Source organism: Grus americana, chromosome Z, assembly GCF_028858705.1.
Source record: "Grus americana isolate bGruAme1 chromosome Z, bGruAme1.mat, whole genome shotgun sequence".
In the NCBI taxonomy this organism is placed as follows: domain Eukaryota; kingdom Metazoa; phylum Chordata; class Aves; order Gruiformes; family Gruidae; genus Grus; species Grus americana.
In genome coordinates this window covers 73,554,755-73,570,798 of record NC_072891.1, presented here as the reverse complement: position 1 = coordinate 73,570,798, position 16,044 = coordinate 73,554,755, and the positions used below count along the sequence as shown (strand labels likewise).

Sequence of the window (16,044 nt, the reverse complement as noted above, 5' to 3'; positions counted from 1 at the left end):
TATGACGTGTGTAGCACCACTATGCAAAAGTTGAGGGGGAAATAATATCTTTTGTAGATCATGGAAAAAAGTTTTTTGGAAGTCATGTCAGCCCTTCAATTAGTAAATATTTTTCATTGGCTAGTAATGCACTTTAAGACTTTTGAGAAAGGATGCCTCCCACAAGATGTAAAGCTCCCAATTTCTTGTCCATTTATTCAGTCAGCAGAGTAGCATGGAAAGCTATGCCGTTGGAAACATGGTTTATTCTTTGATGCAAATGGTGAAAAATTTGAACCCTCACTGAGATGACAAATGTAATAATGTTTTAAATATACTTAGTTTTTATAGTACAGACTACAAAAGACTTCTACAAATCAGGGGCAGCAGAACTAAACTGTATATTTGTATGGTTCAACTCACATCGGCATAAGCTTGGAATTTGTGCACCAGTATCTGCTGCTGACCTAGACATACTCCAAGACAGTTTTGAACACAGACCTGGTAAATAAAATATCACTCTTTATTCTTTACCAAGCCAAAACCCCCAAATATGAATATGTTTACCCTTAATCAGCTGTAAGCATGAGGCTTACATACCAGCAAATTGAGTGTCAATTCAGCAGTTTAGTTCTTTGCCAGAGTGCCATATTGCATAGTTTCTAAGATTTTGGTTTGAGAAGAGAAAAGCTACAGCACCATACAGAAAAAAGAAATAAACCAGTTCTTTTCACCCTCTCCTTCCTCTCTTGTGAAACATCCATCAAAATCAGACAAGATAGACCTATTTTTCGGTAATATTTAAAAGTGTCCATACCACGTTGCTTTATGTTAGACTAATTGGTTTCCACAGATTGCTCTAAGGAATGAGATAGATTCCTTAGACACCAAAACAGGAGTCTTAGTTGAAGATAAAAGGGAGTTTTCAGTATCTAATAATAAAACAAAATGTTATGCTAAAATAACCTTGAAATAAACATGCACTCAGGCCCAAACTTCATACAGGTAACTGTTGTTTAATGTAACAACTTAAATAGTGGCCACTAAACTTTACTGCTAAGCTAATTATTCACGTTTTTTCCATTACTTTGACATTGGTGCAATGCTACTGGGTGTAGCAGACATTCTTATGAACACAATGTAAGGGAAATAAGTCAGCGTCCTTTTGCCAAAAACATGTTTTCTGTAAAGAAAACAACTTACTGCACAAAATAAAGAGCTGCTTAGAACTGAAACTGCAATGGTCATTTGCATTTGTGCTCGTGGAATACAGATTGTTTTTGGCAGTTAGATAGGACTGTGCAAATGCTCTAGACTAATAAGCTGAAACAAGCATCTGCTTTAACACAATTTGGTGCAATGTTCTTTGTGTTTCCCTCCTGTTTGGAGATACATGACTAGAATTTTATTTTAACCTGATCTTTGCCATATCACACTGATACAGTAGCAAATTTTTGTTTTAAGTGATAGCTACTACTCTGAGATGATAATTAAGAGGAAACCCTGTTAGGAAAATCAGCGACACATGATTCTGTAAACACTTTCAACTGAAATAAGCCTGGAAACTGTCAATAAAGAAACTGGTCTCAATAGACTTACCTATCTAACGCTTTTAAAAGTCCAATACTTCCTCTTTAACATACAAAGCTTTTAACCACTGGATGAAGTCAAAATAGAGCACTTGATCATGATAACCCAAACCTGTCATGGACAACAGCATCTCTCATGGCTCCACATTCAAAACACTTGAAACAAACCTGCAAGACACAGATATTCTTACATTTTAATTGAAATATATTCAACCATGTCCTAGGATGAGGAAACGTAAGCACTAAATCGATGAATACATTGTAAAAGTGTGAGTACAAAGCCATAGATATTACCTGGTAAATATCAAGACTAGAAATTGTGAAGCTCACATTCCAGAGAACCTGTTTTTGCTGAGTATTTGCAGTGCTGTTGTACTTGTTTATCCATTAAAACAGAATTAATAAACAGTATTTATATATTTTTTTAAAATGTAGCTTTTCAAACATAGACTTGTAAGTCCTTTTTCATATGAATTTTAAAAGAAAGATCATATTCTGAACCAAGGAGAATCTTATATGAGAAAGGACATCGAAAGGATTCAGTAAAATTATGGTTAGTTGTTCCATGAGAGCTTTACTGAGTACCACTTCTTACAGCATCTTTAATACAAAATGCAATCTGCAAATGGATGCAATGTAATCCCACGCCAATCACATGCTCTTTTTTTTACTGGAGAAAAGGCATGCAGACAAGTAAAGTATTCAGGTGGCATATTTCAACATGGTTTTAATGCAACCAGGGAAATTTACAGTTCTATCTTGAACTCTACTTCTGCAGAGTTTTGAGGTTCCTTGAGAAAATTTCCTATGACTTATAAGTAACTTTCAGTCATTCAAGTGAATAATCTTGTTACAATCTCTAAGCAGTTTTTTTTTTTCAGACTTTCAACAGCAGTGCATCCACCTCCTTCACTAAAAAGATGATCAATTTAGTTGAGCTCAATCTTTGTTCTCTGTCACTGAAATCTTCAGGCCAATGCATAGGTATCATGGGGAATATCAGATGGCAGCCGTATCATGGCCAGTTCATTCAGAAGATACACTGATCTGGGCTTTTCTTAGGAGTCCCAACTTGTTATTTCAGTCCCTGTTGAAATTTAAAGACTGACTGAGCACTGCTACTAAAGATCTCCAAAATTCTGGATATTCTCTATCTTTCCCGCTGATAGGAATGTCTTGTTCTCAAATGTTGCATATGTTTTTTTCAACAGAAAGCAGGAAAATGGGTGCACAGCGGTGAATGTTAATGCATATATCTGTATGTAAGATAAAAACAGAATATTCTACCCAAATTCAGAAATACCCTAAGTAAGGTGTCAGTAGATTTTTTGTCTAACTTTGTAAAGTATTTCACTACTGGGTTAACATAGAGTATGACTTTTCAACAAATCAAATTTGTTAGACTGCAACAACCGAGATAAAACCAGTGGGTCAAAAGAGAAACTGCTATTCAACATCCACCAGTCATTAGCAGTTCTTCTAGAAGTTAGATGAACAGAAGGTATTTCTAAAAAAGAGACCAGTTTACACTTAGCCCAGTTTTAAAGTGAGAGTTCAGTTCATCTGAGGCATGGTGTATCACCGTGAAAAACAAAGTTTCCCAGTGTACAAAATTTATCATATCTTCCATGACTGACTTCAAATCAGAGACCAACCAGGTCCAGAGTTTTAGGAATGTACCTGACTAAATGATCAGGAATCGCAGTTCTGATCTCTCATACAGCAGGTCAGACAAATGCAGGAAATGTGAAAGGTTAGTGGAATTTACTCTGAAAATTGACTGAATAGCTTCCATTGAGATATTAATAGAACTTTTTAATCCAGTCCAGTGCTTGGAGATCAGTCGTTATTTGATTGATGGATGGTTCTCCATGGTCAGATGCAAAACTGAATTTTACTGAGTGTGGTGGTTTCACCTTGGCTGGACACCAGGTATCCACCAAGCCACTCCATCACTCCTGTCTTCAGCAAGACAGGGAGGGGAGGAAAATAAGATGGAAAAAACGACCCAAAACTTGTGGGTCAAGATAAAGGCAGTTTAATACAGCAAAAGCAAAAGATTATTCTCTACTTCCCATCAGCTGGCAATGTCTGGCTACTTCCTGGGAAGCAGGGCTGCAGTATGTGTAGCAGTTGCTCCGGAAGACAAATGTAGAAACATGAATGCCCCCACTTCCTGCTCCTTTCTCTCAGCTTTTATTGCTGAGCAGACACCATACAGTATGGAATATCGCTGTGGTCACTTTGGGTCGGGTGCCCTGGCTGTGTCCCCTCCAAGACCTTGCCCACCCCCAGCCCACTGGTGAGGGGGATGTTGGAGAGACAGCCTTGCTGTGTGCCAGCACTGCTCAGCAGCAGCCACAACCCTGGTGTGTTACCAGCACCTTGCTGGCTACCGATGCACAGCACAGCACTGTGGGGGCTGCTGAGGGGAAAATTAACTCCAGCTCAGCCAGACCCAGTACAGTGAGACAGAGGAAGGAACACACTAATACATCTCAGAATAAATCTACTATCAAACTCAAAATACACGGGGAGGGGTGCTTTTTCTTTGGTTGTGATTTAGAATCATAGAGCCATAGAATCATAGAATGGTTTTGGTTGGAAGGGACCTTAAAGATCACCCAGTTCCAGCACCCTGCCATGGGCAGGGACACCATCCACTAGACGTAGTTGCCCAAAGCCCCATCCAACCTGGCCTTGAACACTTCCACAGCCTGTCTGTGGTAACAGGAAAGGTCTGTATACTCGTTCCCCATGACATATTGAAAATAGATTCTCAGTCTTTGAATGTGTGAATACACACACACATTTTTGGCATTAGTAAAGCAGTCACAGCAATTTTTATAAATGTACTTGTCATGTAGCAAAAGCATCTTTGTAAGACAGTGATTAGCAAAATGAATATAATGAACTTATTTATAGAATCATAGAATAGAATCACATAATGGTTTGGGTTGGAAGGGACCTCAAAGGTCATCTAGTTCCAACCCTCCTGCCATGGGCAGGGACACCCTCCACTAGACCACGTTGCCCAAAGCCCCATCCAACCTGGTCTTAAACATTTCCAGGCATGGGGCATCCACAACCTCTCTGGGCAACCTGTTCCAGTGCCTCACCACCCTCACAGTAAAGAATGTCTTCCTAACATCTAATCTAAATCGACCCTCCTTCAGCTTAAACCCATTACCCCTTGTCTTGTCACTATACTCCCTGATAAACAGTCCCTCTCCGGCTTTCCGTTAGGTGCCTTTAGGTACGAGAAGGCCGCAATTAGGTCTCCCCAGGGCCTTCTCTTCTCCAGGCTGAACAACCTGGACTACTTCCATAGTGACATCTCTGATAGGGCATAAAGAAAGTTTTCCTTAAAAATGTAATATGAAGGAGTCTAAACAAGAAGTAAAGCTTTTATGAATATCTTCCAGAAAGACAAAGGAAGATTTTATTCAGCAGTTGTTGTAAAATTCTCAGAATGTCAGACTGTGTATGGCCAAAGATAAATACTCCTGATATTCCTCTAAATTTGCATGTTATTTTTACATTTTACAGTGTAAAAAGAGCAATCAGCTAATATTTCAGATTTGGATGCATTAGGATTTTTATGACCAAGTGAAACAACTGTGATTTTTAATGCAACTGAGAAAGACAAAAGGTAACAGGATCAAGGGATAAATCAGCTGGATAAAGGTCAAGATCTCCAGAATTTGCTAATAACATAGGCAGGGGGCATTCCTGAGTCAGAGTAAGGGAAACTGGTCTGAAATGGTCCAGAATATATGGACTTGGCTTTTAAGATGAGAACTTATGCCCAATCTTGACCAATCACTTCTCTGAAGAAAATGAAGACTCCTTAAAACTAGGACAACTTGGAGTAGAAAAAGAAGCAAGGAACAGTACCTAAGCCAATGAGGTCTACTTGTCTTTAAATACCAATGATGGAGGAATAGGCAAAAGTCCTGCAAATATGCTAGCCCAAATACACATGTCTCTGTTAACAAAGGGAGATCACCTGTTAGTTCAGGATATCACAGAACAAGATTCATCCTTCAGAATGCTCCACAGCCTCCTTTGACCCTACCTCAGTGTGAAAGCTGGAGTGTGGGGTGAAACATGGGGCAGTGCTTTTAAAACAGCATACCCTCAACCATAGAAAGAGACAAAGAATATGGAGCAGCTGTGTTTGATAATCTCTCCTGTTGTGCTGGTTTTGGCTAAGATAGAGTTAATTTCTTTATAGTAGCTGGTATGGGGCTATGGTTTGGATTTGTGCTGACAACAGTGTTGATAGCACAGGGATGTTTTCGTCACTGGTGAGCAGTGCTTACACAGAGCCAAGGCCTTTTCTGCTCCTCACACCACCCCACCAGCGAGTGGGCTGGGGGTGCACAAGGACTTGGGAGGGGGCACAGCTGGGACAGGTGACCCCAACTGACCACAGGGATATTCCATATCATGTGATGTCATGCTCAGCATATAAAGCCGAGGGAAGAAGAAAGAATGGGGGGGAAATTCGGAGTGATGGCATTTGTGTTCCCAAGTCACCATTATGCGTGCTGGAGCCCTGTTTTCCTGGAGATGGCTGAACACGTGCCTGCTCATGGGAAGTGGGGAATGAATTCCTTGGTTTGCTTTGCTTGCGTGCACAGCTTTTGCTTTACCCATTAAACTGTCTTTACCTCAACCCATGGGTTTTCTCATTTTTACTGTTCCAATTCTCTCCCTCATCCTGCTGTGTGGGGGAGAGAGTGAGCTGCTGCGTGGGGCTTAGTTGCTGGCTGGGGCAAAACCACAACTGTCAATCTTGTTAGACCAGATACACCATGAAAATCAACAGATAGCAAGAAGGTACCAACAGAAAATTAAGCAGGAATAAAATAGGTGGTGAGATCTGTAGAGAAATCTCAAGAGTTAGGGAAGGAATACTCAGCAACAAAGAGAAACAAGGTGACAATAATTCAACAAGTTTTATATAAAATAAATTTAGTTAAGATTCAACACAAAGTGGGGGACTGGTAAAAGAAATTGAGCAAAGTATCTTTATGACTGGTGACAGCCAACACGGCTTCACTAAGGGCAAATCGTGCCTGACAAACTTGGTGGCCTTCTATGATGGGGATACAGTGTCGGTGCATAAGGGAAGGGCAGCTCACATCATCTACCTGGACTTGTGCAAGGCATTTGACACTGTCCCGCATGAAATCCTTGTCTCTAAATTGGAGAGACATGGATTTGATGGATGGACCACTAGGTGGATAAGGAATTGGCTGGATGGTCGCACTCAAAGAGTTGTGGTCAACGGCTCAATGTCCAAGTGGAGACCAGTGATGAGTGGCATTCCTCAGGGGTCGGTACTGGGACCGGCACTGTTCAACATCTTTGTCGGCAACATGGACAGTGGGATCGAGTGCACCCTCAGCAAGTTTGCCAACGACACCAAGCTGTGTGGTGTGGTCAACACGCTGGAGGGAAGGGATGCCATCCAGAGGGACCTGGACAGGCTGGAGAGGTGGGCCCGTGCGAACCGCATGGAGTTAAAGAAGGCCAACTGCAAGGTCCTGCATGTGGACCAGTGCAATCCCAAGCACGACTATAGGCTGGGCAAGGAATGGATTGAAAGCAGCCCCGAGGAGAAGGACTTGAGGGTATTGATTGATGAGAAGCTCAACATGAGCCAGCAGTGTGCGCTTGCAGCCCAGAAAGCCAACCATGTCCTGGGCCGCATCAAAAGAGGCATGACCAGCAGGTCAAGGGAGGTGATCCTGCCCTTCTACTCTGCTCTTGTGAGACCCCACCTGGAGTACTGTGTCCAGCTCTGGGGGCCCCAGTACAGGAGAGACATGGAGCTGTTGGAGCAAGTCCAGAGGAGGGCCATGAAGCTGATCAGAGGGCTGGAGCACCTCTCCTATGAGGACAGGCTGAGAGAGTTGGGGTTGTTCAGCCTGAAGAAGAGAAGGCTCCGGGGAGACCTTATAGTGGCCTTCCAGTACCTGAAGGGGCCTACAGGAAAGCTGGAGAGGGACTGTTTATCAGGGAGTGTAGTGACAGGACAAGGGGTGATGGGTTTAAGCTGAAGGAGGGTCGATTTAGGTTAGATGTCAGAAAGAAATTCTTTACTGTTAGAGTGGTGAGGTACTGGAACAGGTTGCCCAGAGAGGCTGTGGATGCCCCATCCCTGGAAGTGTTTAAGACCAGGTTGGATGAGGCTTTGGGCAACGTGGTCTAGTGGAGGGTGTCCCTGCCCACAGCAGGGGGGCTGGAACTGGGTGATCTTTAAGGTCCCTTCCAACCCAAACCATGCTATGAACCTATGATCTGTGATGACATTTGTGTGTATAGTGTCTGGGATTCCTAAGAAAACACCTGGCCAATCATGGGAAATAAATTTTGTGCTGAAACCCTAGATGCTGAAAATAAGTTGATATAATGACTACTTAATAAGGTATAATTTTCCAGAAAAGGAAAGGCTCACCACTGATAATATCCAGTATTTTTTGTCTCAGTATCCATGCCAGAGTTTTGGATCAGGAAAGCTTATAAATGCAATTTATATTACTGTGAAGAGTAAAATGAAATCACTTGGTTGATTATTTATCAATTATTTTGATTGTCATCTTCTGAAGAGTTCTTGTAACAGACCCATTTGTGTCCACCATCTGTTTTATCCTCACTTGTTTTGGAAAAAGCTGATTGATTTTCAAGCTCAGGGGTGGTTCATTGCCACATACAGAAATCAAATAAAGGTGGCAAGAGGCCTCAATAGATGAACTCCTGACTAAAAGTAAACATAAAAAGGAAGCGTGCAGGAGGTAGAAGCAGGGACACTGTCAGAGGGTGCAGGAGTAGGGTTAGGACAGCCAAAGCCTATCTGGAGTTGAATCTATTAAGGGATGCAAAGGGCAACAAGAAAGGCTTCTACATGTAAATCAGCAGTAAATGGAAGACTAGGGAAAGTGTGAGCCTACCTCCAAATGAGAAAGGGGTTCTCATGACAAAGGAGACAGAGAAGCATGAGTTGGTGTCTTCTTCATCTCATTCTTCAGGAATCCCAAACCCGTGAGACCAGAGGGACTATCTGGAGCAATGAACACTTACCCTTGGTGATGGAGGATCATGTTTGAGAACACTTCAGAAAGACTAGCCATAGAATTTTCAAAACCCATAAAATACAAGAAGTTGATTGGGAGCAGTCACCATAGATTTATGAAGAGGAAACTGTGCTTAACAACCTGATAGCATTCCATGATGAGATGATGAGCTCAGTGGATGAAGGGATAGCAGTGGATGTTGTTTACCTCAATTTTAAGAAGGTTTTAACCATTATTTCCCATAATATCCTCATGTAAAACTGATGAAGAAGGGGTTAGACAAATGCATACCAAGGTGAACTGAAAAATGTCTAGACTGCTGGCCTCAAGGTGTTGTGATCGGTGGTCCCAAAGCCCAGGAGGAGGCCATTCGCATTAATGGTTCATTTCAGGGGCAGATACTTGGGCCAACACTGTTTAACCCATTTGTGAAGACCCGGACAATGGGGAAGAGTGCACTGTCAGTAATTTGAAGATTATATAAAACGCAAAGGAGTGGTTAATACGTCAGATGGATGTGCTGCCATTCAGAGGAGCCTCAACAAGCTGGAGTAAGGAGTCAACAGGAACCTCATGAAATTCAACAAAGGGAAATGCAAAGCTCTGCACCTGGGGAGGAATGACACTCCCAACACCAGTACATGGTGAGACTGACTGGCTGGAAAGCAGCTCTGCAGAAAAGAACCTGGAGTTCCTGGGTGACAAGCTGACCACAAGATAGCATGGTGCTTATGTAGCAAAGAAGTGGGGCTGCATTAGGAGGGGTGTTGCCTGCAGGTTGAGGGAGTTGATCCTTCCCTTCTGCACAGACCTGGTGAGACACACCTGGAGTGCTGGGTTCAGGTCTGCCCTCTCCATTACAAGACACATGGACATACCAGAGCAACTCCAGCACAGGGTCACAAAGGTGGTGGACTGGAGCCACATCTCTCATATAAGCAGTGGCTGACAGAGCTGGGACTGTTCAGGTTGGAGAAAAAAAAAGCTCAGGATGATCTTATCACTGTGTATAAATACACATCAGGAGGGATTGAAGAACGTGCAGTTAAGCTCTTTTCAGTGGTACCCAGTGGCAAGGCAAGAGGCAACAACCACAAACTGAAATACATGAAATTCTGTTTGAACATAAGAAAACAATTTTTGCTGTGAGGTTGGCTGAACACTGCAGTAGCTTGCCCAGGAGAGTGTGGAGTCTCCATCCTTGGAGATATTCAAAACCTGACCGTATGCAGCCCTGAGAAAACTGCTCTAGCTGATCATGCTTTGAGCAGAGGCATTGAACTAGACTATCTCTAGAGATGCTTGCCATCCTCAACCACTCTGTGATTCTGTGAAATCCTGTAAAATGGTTGAAAGAACAACAACAAAAAAATCATCAATAGCTTTTGCTTACTTCATATTACCTTGAGACAAATCAGTGTAATCTGTTTTATAATAGCATATTGTTTTATAGCCATACAAAAAAGCTTATTTTGTCTCTAGTCTGATAAGACAGTTTTTTTAGTGCAATAATATTAGTTGTGACTTTTGAAGTCACAGACATTCAGCAAAACTGGCATTTAAAAAAAGGAATCTGCACAAGAAGAACATGCCACTATATCTAACCCCCCCCCGAACCCTATTTAAATAGACAGGTTTAATATTTAACATCAATTTAATTCTCTACTTGTTCATTTTTACCATTACTGCAGTCCAATTTTTGAAAGTGAACAGAGGTAATAACACTGGAGAGACAGTAAAGCTAAAGTCTGGAGAATACTTTCAAAAGCACAGTCCCACAGAACAAATACCTAACGGTGTGCTACTTAATGGGAGCTAGTAAAATCAAACAAGTACAGCACTCACAACAAGCCTACACCTTCTGTTGCATTTCAACCATTGTGAAAATAAAATTCATAAATGAAGGGGTTATGTTTTGCACTTTTTCTGTTCAGTTATGTGTGACTGAAGCAGAGCCCAATTTCCACATATTTGAGAGGCTTTATGATATTACTGGTGACAGCAGTCTGCCCTGTCTCTGCTCCTCAGGAGCTTAGACTGTGTGATGGCCTGAAACCCTGCTCAGATTTGAGAATTACACTGCTAATTGCAGTATTAGCTTTTTGCCAGTCTTGTTTTGAAATGTCATAACTATGCCTCAGTCTCAAAGAAGAAAGAAATGAAGGGTGTGGGGAACAGTTCTTTGGTTCTGTATAATCTATGGGAAGATACTTATCATTCCCTCTGTTATTTATCATATTTTTTCAGTAGTGCTAATGGAAAAGGAAGACAGCATTAGAGAAGTTTCTTGTTATACCACACCATATAAATGCATAAGACACTAACTGACCCAAGGGTTTACCGTTTAGATCAAGACCACAAGCAAAAGATGAGGAAAGAGCTAGTGGAGAGGACACAGATGCAAAGAACATAATATCAGTTATGATGACTTGTTGGATTTTCAGTCCTTTCAGTGGGTTTGTGACAGAGGTGATTCCAGAGGTAGCAACAAAACAAAGAAGTGAAAAAGTGCTAGAAAAGAAAGTGCGAACTTTCAGAAAAAGAAGTATTTTGATGGTACCATGTGAATTTCGCCTTATAGTTTTGGGGGACTTTTTGAAGCTATGGTGTAGGGTGAAACAAAATTCAATGTTGTACTGATACATATTTAGTAGTCACTATAGTACATGTGTTCTCACAGATCAGTTTCTAACGTCAAATGCAAAGGCTACAAGTATCAACTGGTTTAGCAGTATCATTTGCATTTGCAGTTGCGCTTATTGGTTTGCAAGACTGATACCAGCTAATGTTGCACGGCAGAATATGCTCCCCTGAAAGTAACATGGCTGTTCCTTCCCCACAACCTGTTTGAATTCTGTCCTCCCTGACTAGCCAACAAAACATGTTAAATCCAAAACTACTACAATAATCACATACAGAGAACTGGCAGTTATCAGAAGTTAATCTGAAGTTAAGAGCAGGATGCCAACTAGTTGGAATTAATTAGGCAGCAACACTGGATAGAGAAAGTTTTCTTTTCTGACTATGACTGCTGCATGTAAAGTGTTATGACTGGCCAAGTTGGCTATTTTTATTGCTAGTTGGTTCACTGTCTGCTGGTGGAATGGAATCAGATGTTTTTACAGTGGCTGATGTGAGGTGCATCAGAGGAGCTGTCAATTGCTCTGAACACCATCAGCAACTCCAGTGGGTTATGAATGAAACATACAACCTGTATGTGTGCAAATCTTTTGCTTCATGTAACTGGTGACACATCCCTGTCCCATTGGAGCTACTGCATGAACAAAAGTTATGAACATGGATGTCTATTATTTCCAATGATGGGTCTACCAGAAGGAACCTGGGAACATACACATGAAGAAGGGGGGAAATCTTTGCCAATAAATCTAGCACAGACTGGGAAGGGTAGGGACTCCACATAACTTTTTTCAAGCCTGGAAAAGTGGAAGTGTGTGAGCAAGCATACCTGCAGGATAACAGGGCAATATAACAAACACTGAAGATTTCACTGATTAGTTCTCCAGTTGCATGCATGCGTGCTTTTGAATCTCTCTAGCCTCTCACTCACACTACACAAGAAACCACAAACATGAATGAAGACCACTAGCAACCATAAAATTAAACACTAAAAATGGAGAGGATATCTTTCATTTCAAAAAATGCTGCATTTTTAGTTGTAATCTAATTCCTGAGTCTTTAAAATTCCATTTCTTCTTCCCTGCCGCACCCCCCCTCCCCATAGGCTTGGATCTAGAGCCTCATTTTATATAAAATGGAAAGCAGAAGCTCTAAAATAATGAGCTGCAAGAAGTTGAGCTTTGATACACATTCTGTCAAAACTGAGGTTTAATAAAGAAAGGCTTAATAAAATCATGCAGATATTGCACTACGTTTTTCTTCCGTTTTCAAATTTCATGATTTAAGAGTAGAAGTCACAAAACAGAACATTTGTAAACATAAGACTAACAACATTTCATTTTTAACTTTCTTTTAACTGCAAACAGTAATACAAGACATATTCAGATCAAATTGTTTACTATGGAAAGTATAAATAACATACCTTAAAACTTAGTGGGTTCAATTCCTGGAGATGATCACTGCACCTTTGGAAATAAAATTCACCTGTTAAAACTTTTGCAACTAATTTTATTTAGGATAAAAATTTCTTTTATCTAAAACCTTTTACTTAGCCCAGTTTGCAAGCATCTTTAGTACCAAGCAGCATGCTCCTTTCTGACTTAAAGCTATCTTCAAGAGATGAGTGTAATTTGTTCAGTCCCTCAGTTCTTCTTTTGAGGTTTCCGAGAAGAAGGTCCACCCTAATATACATTCCTGCCCACTCCAGCCTCCCAACATGGATTTCAGCTCATTTTGAATTACAAAGCCTAGCAAGACACTGTAATATACACTCCTGCCCACTCCAGCCTCCCAACCTGGATTTCAGCTCATTTCGTATTACAAAGCCTAGCAAGAAATCTTTCTAAAGCAACTATTTTATGAAGCGGGAATCAACAATATTTTGTACTCCCTCTGCAGCACTGGTTACTGCGGCAGCAGTTAACAAAAAAAACCCCACCACTGTTCAAAAATAAATACCAACCTCACAGATGACAGAAAATAACATACCTAGCACCAACCTCTTACTAAGCTTTTTTGGAATGAAGGGGAAATATAATGACTGGTCTTCTCCTGGTTTACCAATACTGGTGTCAGCACATTGGACAAAGCATTATAGACAGAGCACTGGGGAACAGCTTATTTTGCACAGAACATGTTGATAAGTCTTTTCCCATTCTAACTTCTATTATTTGCACATATTATGCGAATGACATTGTACACTCTCTATTGTGGAAGAATCTCTGGGGTAGATCCTTTGGTCCTCTATATCTAGAATGATTTCAGAAAAGTGATAGCAATTCACAGTGTTTGAGGATCTCGCCCCTTGAGTTCGAGACATTAAAGCTGTCTTGACAAGCAGACAATCCTGGCATATTTTTCTGAGAGATTAGGAAGAAGCTTACTCCTATGGCAGCCTGTTCATGCCATCTCTTGTTCAATTCTACATGTATATTTATAAATATATTTTTATATATACACAGGCCCCTATATATATATATGTGCATATCATTGACATAGATTTTTTGAAATACTGACTGAAAATGTTTCTTTATTCCCCACCCCTCTGAAAATGTCTTAGTTCATGAAACTTTGGACTTGCTACATCCAATTTTCTGGAAGTGTGAAATTACCTGTCACCCTTGAAATATGAGAGCACTACAGTCCAAGTACTGTACTGCTATTCTACTACAGAGCTTGCCTTATTACAATAGAAATAGTATAACCATCTTATTCATCTCAATTTCACAGGTTTAACTGCTTTATAGAAAAATACACAGCTTATGGGGATCATCCAAGATATTTCCTTTACATTCAAGTAACTAAATGATCTCCGTAGGAACCATCACAGTGGTGTAAGAATCAGAGATACCTTGTCTCAACAACTGTTGCTTTATTGGCTAGCACAAAGAAGAGATTTGCAGATTTGCACTGTGAGTGATGCAAGATTAATCTTCCCTAAAATCCAGATCCTACCTCATGTCATTCTCAAATCTCCTGAAATCTTCGGTTTCTTAATTAGATAACCCCTGAAGCTTACAAAGCTGATCTCAAAGAGAACCATTCTGCTGACCCCCTGAAAATCCAGCAAATGTGGTCAAGTTACAAGAGTTGTGTGTGCACTTAGAAGAGTGAAGTGGAAATTCAAATTGTAGCTGCTCAGCATTGGTAATTTGTGAGCAAGGAATGGCCTGGCATGGAGGACAAGAAGGTCCAGCTGCAGAAGGGGTGGAACTGGCTGGACGCAGGAATGCCAGAGACAGAAGGACGCTCCGTAAGGGAGTGAAGTTTCCCTCGGTGATGAGACAGGAAATGCCGCAGTGTTGTCTTGTAGCTGATCCATCGGCCACGGGATGCGAGCGGTCAGGGGCCACCTTGGGCAGCAGAGCCGCACTGGGGGATGGACCCAATGCTGGGCTGAGGTGCCCCGTGCTGACACTCACAGGGCTGGTGCTGGCGCAAGTGTACATAAGGAATTGGCTCGTGTGGCACCTTTGCAGACTCCCTGTGGAACCGATTGTGGTGGTAGGACTCTGTCCAATGCATTGTGCATTAAAGCTTTTATATTTAAGCACAAGCATGTTTAATTCACCTCAAGGGATACAATAAAAATTCCTGAACAAGAGACTTGCAAGTTAGCAGTTAAAAACATACAAATTCTGTCTGCAGATGATAAACATGACATTTCCACACACGAGATGGGTTTATCTCATCCACAGTTACAACATAAAACTAATTTTTCTTTGATGATGCAGCTCTTGGCAGTTTCAGCCAAAGTACAGGCCTCCACGGGCATGTTCTGTGAATATTTATAAAACGTTTTGGGTTGAAATGCCTCGCAGAAGAATAAAATATAATGTGTACTCAGGTATGTATGTAGTATGTGTCCTATTGTATGTACCAGCAGGATAACATGAATTTCTTTTAACAGTCTATAGGCCCTGCTTTCTACATTGAAAACAATGGATAATCATCCAGTCCAAGAGAGTCAGCTGAGCAATCTATAAAAATAAATTTCCTTAACTGAAAACAATTAGGAATGTAATAATGAAGGCACATTTCTGACAATAACTAAGGGATAATTACTGAGCTTGTTTTGTGACTGATGAACAAAGACTTTGAAAGGAAATTTAATCACTGATTTCTTATCATATAGTTAGATGCCAAACAAGATCACATAATTACAGATGAATGAATTTCTACGCTCATTTTATATATAATCATGTCTAGCATGCCGATTACAAAAGCAAGAAAAAACAGAATCTTGTGTGCTTATTTCATGGCATAACAGTGGGGATTCACTTTCAGCATGCAAGGGTAGATACAGTCTTACAGCTGTAGGAAGATGAAAATTATTCAGCTCCAATCAACTCATCTACATCCATGGGAAAATTTTGCAGGAAGTTAAAGCATGCATTGCCAGGAACCTTTATCAGGAATCACCTTCATCACAGCCACAGAAGGAATGCATTGCTGGCAAGATGAGCTATAGGAAGGTACATAACCAGCAGATCCCGATCCTGGTCACATAACATCCCTTTTCATACCATCCCGCTTTAAATAGTATTAGTTCCTTATTTTTCTCTACTCATACAACAGCCTCCATCATTCTTAGTGGTTCAGTCTCATTCTTCACTGACAGCCGATTCTCATATTTTAAAGATTTTTGAAGTGATACTGTCATTCATTATCTGCACATGGACATTTCCTGACATAAGGTTGAGAACAATGCCACTAACATGCCACTACTAAATGGAACAAGAAAAATGCTATGT

At 40.9% G+C, this 16,044-nt stretch overlaps 1 protein-coding gene across 1 annotated transcript in view; it reads right to left on the bottom strand.

Annotated features, from left to right (window-relative positions):
• The window catches only part of LINGO2 (leucine rich repeat and Ig domain containing 2), a 547,511-nt gene that overhangs the window by 165,601 nt on the left and 365,866 nt on the right, over positions 1–16,044 (bottom strand). The window contains exon 5 of the mRNA XM_054809318.1: positions 12,714–12,756. The gene's annotated coding sequence lies outside the window, so the exon portion shown is untranslated. The remainder of the gene's footprint in view (positions 1–12,713; positions 12,757–16,044) is intronic.